Genomic DNA, 9,392 nt, shown 5'->3' with positions numbered 1-9,392 from the left:
GCATCGAATGCATGTCGGTGGTTGTACGACCCTAGTATGCAAAAAAAATTTGCCTCCCAAGTCAACGTTGTCCAAAATTGACAAACTTTAAATAAAAATAGGGGTTTTGACGCCTTCTGAATCCAACCATGAGGTTTATTTTGCCTCAAAGTGCTCTAAAAATTAGAGACCCCCCTATTTTCACAGAAAATACCCAAAAAATGCTAGATCTGTTATTTCAAACCCTCGTTCTTCCTTCTTCTTCAAACAAGAACAAGCAGTCACAAACAAGGCTTTGTTACCATGTAGAATTCAATGATGAACAAATTCATAGATTCTCAGATATCCTACATGCATATAACCTATTACAAGGAAGTAATAAAGGTAGAGAGAGAAGGGTTTTCTCAATAAACAAGAAGATTGTATTTACTTGTGCAAAAAAAAAAGAATAAATTTACAACCAATCAATCCTTATGAAGGAGATCAAAACCCTAAGAGGTAAATGACATTTAATTATTACTAATTAACTACTAAATAAAAATGCAAGGTGCATAAAGTGAAATCTTAAGAAGGGAGTAAAGGTAATTTAATAAATGAAATGAAATTAACCTTTTACTCTAACACTATTATCCTAGGTGAATGAGTATGAGGACCATTCAATTTCCAAGAAACCAACCCTATGGACATAGTCTACAAAATCTTTGGATGCTAAGGAGAGAAATATGGTACCACCTCATTTCTTTGAAGGTCTAAGGATAACATTCAAATCTCCTCCTAAAATAGAAATCTCCAAACCCCCTAGACTAATCATATCTTCTATTTCCTTCCACACCCTTATTTTATCCTGGTTGCTTGTTGGACCATAAACATTGAAGAGTTTGAAAGGGACATCAGATCTAATGCCCTTTACTAGCCCACACATCAAATCCCTGTGAAACTCTAGGGAAGATATTGAGACATTCTTAGGATTGCACAAAATATAAAGCCCTCCTAAGGCTCCCTCTATTGGAGAGTCCTTAATTTCCTTCTAACCTAGGGATCTTCTAAATTTATCCATCTCTTCCTTAGCTAGTTTGATTTCTTAGATAAGGATGATATCAACTCTAGTTTATGAGATACAATGTGTTAGAAGAAACTATTTGTTAGAGGCACTAAGGCCCACATTCCATGTTAAGATATTCATGATGTTGTGGGAAGGATCTTCCCCTTCCCAACATAAAATAAATCTATTAATTTCAATTTCCCATAGGTTGCTTCATCTTTGAATCTAAGCTCCTAAAGTGATTTATGGTCATATTTCTTTCAGGATTTAGAATATGCTTGGCTGGTGGAAGGAAAGCCCTAAAGAATCCTACTCCCTATTGACACTATATCTTGATCTAATAAAACCATCACATCATCTAGGCTCAAGGGGGATCCTCAAAATGTCCATCATCATTTTTAAGAATCAATTGGTAAGAATTGATTTTTGTCTTCTAGGTTCTTCTTCATCACATATTTCATCTAAAATTGTATTTATGATATCATCAAACACCATACTATTCATAGCTTCTTCTAAAATATTAACCTCTCTTTCATCTCAGCTTGGGGTCTCCATGGTTTCCTCCTATGGAGGAATGTTAATGTCATTCTAATCACCTATGTTAATATTGGGTGTACACTATTCATAGTCAAAACCATGATCAATTTTGTCCTTTTCCTGGGAGATTTGTACTAAAGATATATCATGATTAAAAGGGGAGTATTCTTCCTCTATTGCATCAAAATAGAAACCTACTCCATCCTCATTAAGAATGACTTAAAAATCAAGGAAAATGTATCATCTACTGAGTAGTTTTGAGCTAGGGAAGGAAGATTACAAAGAATTAGGTCTTCTTGAAAGGGGCCCTCAACAAATATAGGTTTGATAGAAACAATTTCACCATTTTTGTTGGTATCTTGTGGTTAGGTTTTAATATATTAGCATTCATATTCACAATAATAATTGGACCAGAGCACTTAAGATTGATTTCTACAAATCCTGTAAAAGATCCTAGAGTATTACCTATAAGTTTAAGTGTTTCCCTGATAGTTATTGTTAGCCAATTTTGCCCTTTGATCAAAATTTTGAATTTTTCCTACAACATGGCCAATGGTCATATTTTCAAATTTTATAAGGGACATATAAAACTTGGGTTACATTTTATATCCAAAATCTCAAGCCTTCATGTTATGTCCTGGTGAATGTTTCAAGTCACGACCATGCGACTACCTTTCATCTCCTAGTCGTAGGTTGTTAGCACTTAATTATTTATAGGCTATGAAGGTGTGAGGCAGTTATCTTTGGGGTTGGTGTAGGGTCACTATTTAAGTGTTAATATCCAATTAATAGTTGTGACTGAGTGATCACGATTTGATGTTGGCTTCATTGCAAGGTCACACTAAGTTAACAATTAATCATGGTTAGGGTTGTGACACAATGAATACCTTTATTTTTTGGGTCATCAAGTTAAATCATTAATTTTTATTCAAGGCAGAGAATTAGTGAAAACATCTCCACCGTAGATCTCTAGATAGATCTACGACTGCTATTTTGTCATAATAGAATAATGCAAAATCTTTAGTGATAACGATATAATGACAATGTCTCACACATCTCAGTGGACCCCATGCATGAGCTTCCTTCATCACTTGGTCGTAGGGTTATGATTAATTAACCAAGGTTTAAGTGATGATGTTGTGATCCTCTTTTATCGTAGAGTCATAATGAGCTAAAGATAATCCTGGGTTAGGGTGGCGACTAAATGGTGGCAGTTTGGTAATAGTTTAATATGATCATAGGCATCTAATGTTAGTTGGATATTAATCTATGATGATGTGATAAAGTAAAAGGCTCTAGCTTCATAGTGTCATAGGTAAGATAAATGTCAAAACCCTAATCGTGGCAACATTGCAAACTGCTACTTTTACTTTGTCGCCTAGTGATCATGATAGTTAACGGAAAATGTTAAGAATAGGCTGCAAAGCAGCGATATGATTTGATTGTGGTTTCACAAGAATAAAAATTTAATGAAGAAAAGGGTTGTGAAGCCATGATCAAATACAGTCAGAGGTCAAACATGAAATATAGAAGAGTGGTTAGGTGACAGAATGATGAAGATTTATTTATCCATATGGAATTGACTCTAGTTGATATTTTTTTGACTTTGTGTGCTGATAATGAAGAAATAGCTCTTTAATGGAAAATATGATCTTATTGACTATCTACAACCACTCTTTGATGTTCCCCATGCATAGTAAATATAAAGGGACACTCCATCGCTACGTGATTATCCATTTACTTGGTTAAAGCATTAATGGCCACCGTTTCTATCTTCTCAGGGATATTTTTGGTGAAATATATGATTTTCCTACATTTAGATATGTACCAAGATCATATCTTCTTCAAATTTGCAGTAAATATTCTCTACAAACTTAAATGTAGTTGTTGTGCCTTGCCTTAGGGTAGAAGCTATCTTAGTTATGCTTGACCTATAAAAGCAAATTTTCTACCCCTTCTTAGGGTTGATCATTTTCCCTTTGATTCTATAGCAATAGTATTCTATACTCTATTACTATAATTTCCTTTTGTCTATGAATGAATGTTACCCTCTGTTTACCTCATTCTCCCATCAATATTAGTGCAAAATCTCCTTACCTCTATTGGTGTTTTTTTTTCGTTATTCAATTTTCATAACAATATCCACTCTTGCCTTTGAATGTTATAGAGTAAAGTTCCTTCATTATGGCATTTCATTTGGTTTCTAATCTATGTGTAACTATTGGATTAAGATAAAGGTTGAATCAATGTATTTTGAGGTTATATTGATGAATAATGCATTGTTAGGCAAAGATATGACTGAACAAACTATTTTAGTGTATCACCCCCTTTAGATTAGATTAGGTAGTTTTCTTTCATGCATTCCTTCTCCCTTTTCCTCTCAAAGAGTAGTTAGGTGCACATTGTTAGTAAGGAAGCCAACCTTCTTTGGAGACTCAATCTCGCAGTTCAAGTCCCACAACTTGGAGATTGTTTCCATGTTTCACAAGGTTGCCTTTAGGTAAAACTTTAGGCAAGGGTGCAAGCTTTCATGACAATAATTTTTGGCATGCCCAGTGGGACTAATATTGAAGCATTCTAAGCCTACTAGTTTATTGGTGTCAAAGAAAATAACTTCAAATTGATGCTGAGAAGATAGTGTTGCTCTTAGTATTCTAGGCCTTCAAGAGGCTCACTTTCAAGGCACTTGGCGACTCTACTACATTCCACATCTGGTTTTCAGACCAAGGTTGTTGTGATTCATGCCCAAGGCTCATATAAGAGAATCTTCTACAGGTAATTTTCAATACATTGAGCTTCCATTTTAAAACCCTAGAAGAAAGAGAAATAAATTATCTCTATCACCAGTTAGGAGTGCAGTAGTAAAAAACACACCTGCAAGATCCCTCTCCACTCCTCCTATTGATAGATCACAACCTAGGGTGCTATCTTTCCATTTGAATATATCACTATTTCATATGGCCCTTCTTAGAGCCCATACCTTTTCCACCTTCAATGGTAGAATTCCCCTCCTTCTAGCTCAAAGACATGATATCCCAGTTGAAACTCTTAAAAGTATAGTTGTTTTCACTGGTGAAACTTCTATCTCTCTTGTAGAACTTATTTAGGAGATTTAAAATGTGTGTAATATACATGGTATTATAGGGGATGATGTTGCTATTAGGATTCTAGATTCATCCTTAAAGGGAAAATAATTATAATGGTATAGAAGTTTTTTACATAATTCTATACTGATTGTGATGGGCTAGGAGAAATACTTTGCAAACACTTTGAAGATAAAAGTGATCATCTATCACTTTTGGAGCAGCTGACAACTATCAAGAGAGCCTTCCATGAATATATGATTGATTTTAATTATAGATTTCAAAAAACATGGGACAAAATACCTGCTACAGTAAAACCTACCCCTGGTAATGTTTTCTTGCATTACCTTAGAGCCTTAAATAATGATATCACTACCACAATGCAAAACATGGGAGGAGACACTCTGCCTACTAGCTATGAATTTCCATAAAGGTAGAAAATATATTGATACAAGGGGAGAAGTTATCTCCAAGGCCTCCAATACCTTTCTTTCTACATGTACCCAATCATCAATCAACAATAGCCCCTATCCCTACTACATCTGCATGCTAACATCTGGCCATAACCGCAATAGTCTCTACATCCTCCAATGAGATAGATATGATTGAGGTCATGATGCATATTTTGATGTAGAATATAGATAAAAGAATTTAAGACCATAGTTCTAACATGGGTAAGAGATTCCAAGATCAAATCTTAGAAACGTAATCTATTAGGTAGGCTATTGGTCAACAAAAATCATCGATTCAGAACCTTGGAAATGAGGTGACAACCTTCAAAGGACAACAATCCCATATTGTTAGGTCCCCTCTTCCTTTGCATTCATATAGGCCAACACATCAAGGATAGGCTCCATGGGCACAAAATAAATCTTTCAATGGTAAGCCTTATGTAGCTCCAAATCAGTCAAAGGCAATTGTTCATCAGAATAATCTAACTTAGGAACAACAAGGATACACATATGGTTGTCCATCCAATGATCAAGGTGTATTTCCTTAGGCCTTAATTGTACAAGAGATGCTAAAAACTTTAGGACACCAATGCAATGCAAATAAGTCCAATGTTGGATATCAAGCTTAACTGTAGGTGATTTCTTCGTATGCCATCTTTGGTAAAGAATATTTTAGTGGTAGAGGTTACAAGAATAATGGTACTACAACCATGCATGCCATGGAACCAAGGATATCAAAGGGGGAAACCACACCAGTTCAGGACCAGAATAAGGGGAAGAGTTGCAAGAAGGAAGAAAAACCCAAGGTTGTTTCTATATCAACATAAGGTGAATCTTCAAGTTTAGCCAACCATACACAACCCCCCAAGGAAGAAAATTAAAGTAAGAAAATGAAACCACCTCCTTTTTATATCTCTTTAGTCATAGGAGATAAAATAGTTCATAATTTTATGATAGACTCTGGTGCTTGCACCTCAGCCATGCCTAAGAGGATTGTTGATTAGCTAGGCATAAAATATGAGCCTATGACCAATGGGATTATTTAGTTAGATAAAAGTTCTTGTAGAACTATGGGAATATTCAAAGATTTAGAAGTAACCCTACATGTATGTCTTGGCTATGCTATGTTGCAAGATATAACTATTATAGATCTCCCTACACACTTTACCATTTTCTTATCCAGAGATTTCATTACTAAGATTAGTAGTGGATGTATTGCTTCTGATTGGTCCCAATATTTTTTAAAGATAGGAATGGTAGACATACCTTCATCATGGTAGAGACATTCAATATCGAGCATGTGGAGCCCTAAATGGTTGACCCTTCAAATATGAATTGCATTATCTTTGATAAGGAGGAGGGCTACGGGAATCCTTTTAGGCATAAGGATGAGGCCAATTCAAGGGTCTATGTTATACATGAACATGATGTTGTCATTCTAGATTTGATCTAAGCTGAAAATGAGGAATAAGAAGTAAAATTCAATTAATCTGTAAGAAAATATACAATAGAGAAAGGAAATGAAATCAATCCAAGTGAGTCAAGTGAGAAATAATGTTACCATGAAATAACCATTATTCCAAGAGCTTACACCAATGTAGAGAAAAAAAAGGAAACAAATAAATTTAAAGGAGAAAGTAAAGAAAACCCCTTGTGAATATTATGAATGAAGGTAAAAACCTAGAGAAGAGAGAGGGAGAATGGTAGAGCAAAATCGTTCATTACAATAACATCTATGTGATCTGTAAAGAAGAATGAGAAGGAAACATCTCTTTTATAGAAATTAGAAAGGAGTCACATTTGTAACTCCAATTTCTATGAATGCCACATTCATCATAAGTGTGTGCAAAGTGTCAAGATCATCTTAAGTAGGATAAACTAATTTCCTTTATAAAAGGAGTTACAAAATGAGTTTTCCTCACATGTGGACTAGAGGACAAGTAAATGACATGTCCTCCACATGTGTACAAGAGGAAAAACCTAAAAGTAGGGACCCTTGGAATATCCCAAATTAAATTACGTCCAAGGAAAGATTAATATTTCTAAGAGAATTTGTGGAGTTCTTCCTTTTAACTAGCTTGATATTTCTTCTACTACAAATTAAAATCATTGTAAATTGGGATAAAAATCACTGTAATTTTGATTAAATGATAAGGCTATTGTCTACTTATTATGGGAAATTTGCTAAAACTTTTGACCCGACCTTCTTAAATTTCAAGGGTTTTGACATAAATATTTTTGTTGATATAAGGCTTCTTGAGTTTCTTGTGTTCACCCAACGATTCTTTTCATTGGACCCTTGTTGATTGTCTAATGTGATGGTTCTTCTTTGCAATAGTCAATTGTTCTAGTCAATGGTAATTGGCTCATTCATCTTCCCCATAGCCAAGAGATTCTAACTCAATGATAATATCTGATTGGTTTGGTCTTTTAACCTTCCCTTTATGTACTCAATGCATGTCAACTATGCAGATTTGTTAGATACTCTGTGAAAATGATGATCATAGATTTATTAGTATTAAATTTTTTTCTTCTAAAATTGGGTTTTAGGTTCAAATATTTCATTAATATAATTTTTTGAAAATTAACCAAGGACCATTTTATTTATATTAAAATGTCACTTTGTTTACATTTGTAACCATTTTCCTATATATTTCAGCTCTTTTTAAAGGACTAAAAAATTCTCATTAATTCACTTCTTTTCCAACTAAGAGAGAAGGAAAAATAAGCACAAACAAATTGCATGGTCCAGAATTAGCTACTGTTGAAATAAATATAAATTCACTTTTTGAATGGTTGGTATACACTTAAGATGTTTTGAGATTAATAACAACCATAAGGGGGTTGGCCCTTAGTACATCACCGCGAACAAACCATTAATTTACAACACAATAAAAACTTAATATTACCAACACATTAACTTCCCTTCCCTTAATATGAAAAACATACTACCCAACCCATCAAAATCAAACTAGATTCTAGGCAACATGTTATCATATCTACTAGTAAAAAACACAAAATTATTAGCGAATGACGCAAGATCCCATCCATAAGTAGTAGAGACAAAATTTATACCATATTTCATAATGTTCTTCGAGTTCAAAAGCATATTAACCAAACTACTAAAACTACTACTAGTAGACTGGTTGAAATGTTTAAACCAAAATAATACCAAGTCTTTAAGGCCCAATGACCATATCAAAAAATTAAAAGATGGATAATTCTAGCACAAGAGGTCCATAAGTAAATGGAAAATAAGCATAAAGGCCTAAAATTTGGCCTTTTCTTTTCCAATCTTGGCCATCAAGATTTTGGCCTAGTTGTCAGCCACAAACCCATAAAGTTTCTCAAAGTCCTCTGCACCAAGACCATCCTCTTCATTCTTCTACTTCAGTAACTGGAGAGTGGTGGTAGTAGCATGAGTAACTTTTAGAGAAAACTTGGAGAGATTCATGAATCTCTCATCTAGTGCATTGAATTAAGTATCAAGAACCTCCATCTCCCACTTCATTTTCTTAACTGGCCTAGGCAGTCTGTGGCAATCCACACAGGCCTAGGCAGTCTGTGGCAATCCACACAATTCCATTTAGAGTCTACACTTTCATCACCATAGGGTTAGTAGAAACCATATTATTTTCTTTCTTTTCTAGGCACATAGGGGAAGTAGCCATCATTGGCAAGTTATCTTTTTGTTTCCCCATAGAGGGGACAACTTTAGAAGTAAAATCCATATTATTCATTGTAAATTTTCTAGACTCATGGGTTGTGTCTTGGATGACCTTCTTCTTTTTATTGATTATTTTTATCTCCTCCTACTCTAATCTATTATCATCAGTCCCCATCCCTACATCATCTTCCTCCTTCCTCCTTCCACATTCTTTTATTCTCCTTACTCCTTTTTTTCTCACTGGCTTCTAATTCTATTTCCTCATTAATCTCTCAATTCCTATAAGCTTTTTACTTCATTTTGGCCCTACTTTTGGCCAACCTCCCAGATCATCTTCTATCCCCACCATTATCATCCCTAGAATCAATTTAAGATCAATTTCTTCCATTTTTTTTTTCCACTTTTTGCTTTTTCATTTTTTGGGTTCCATTCTTCTTAGAGTTTCTCGAAGGTGTGGAAGAGGGGAAAGGTTGAGGAGTGGGGGTCATTGAGAAACCCCAACTATTGCTAGTAGAATTTGGTGGGTACTGGTTATTAACTAAGGAAACACAATGAGGTGTAGATAGTAGTTTTCCACAATCCATTAGAATTCTTAGCTGTGTTTTCTGGGTAGATTGTGTTACAATTTTTGC

Source organism: Cupressus sempervirens, chromosome 8 (assembly GCF_028749045.1).
Source record: "Cupressus sempervirens isolate cs-2001-9-10 chromosome 8, ASM2874904v1, whole genome shotgun sequence".
In the NCBI taxonomy this organism is placed as follows: Eukaryota; Viridiplantae; Streptophyta; class Pinopsida; order Cupressales; family Cupressaceae; genus Cupressus; species Cupressus sempervirens.
Note: the sequence above shows the minus strand (reverse complement) of the source record.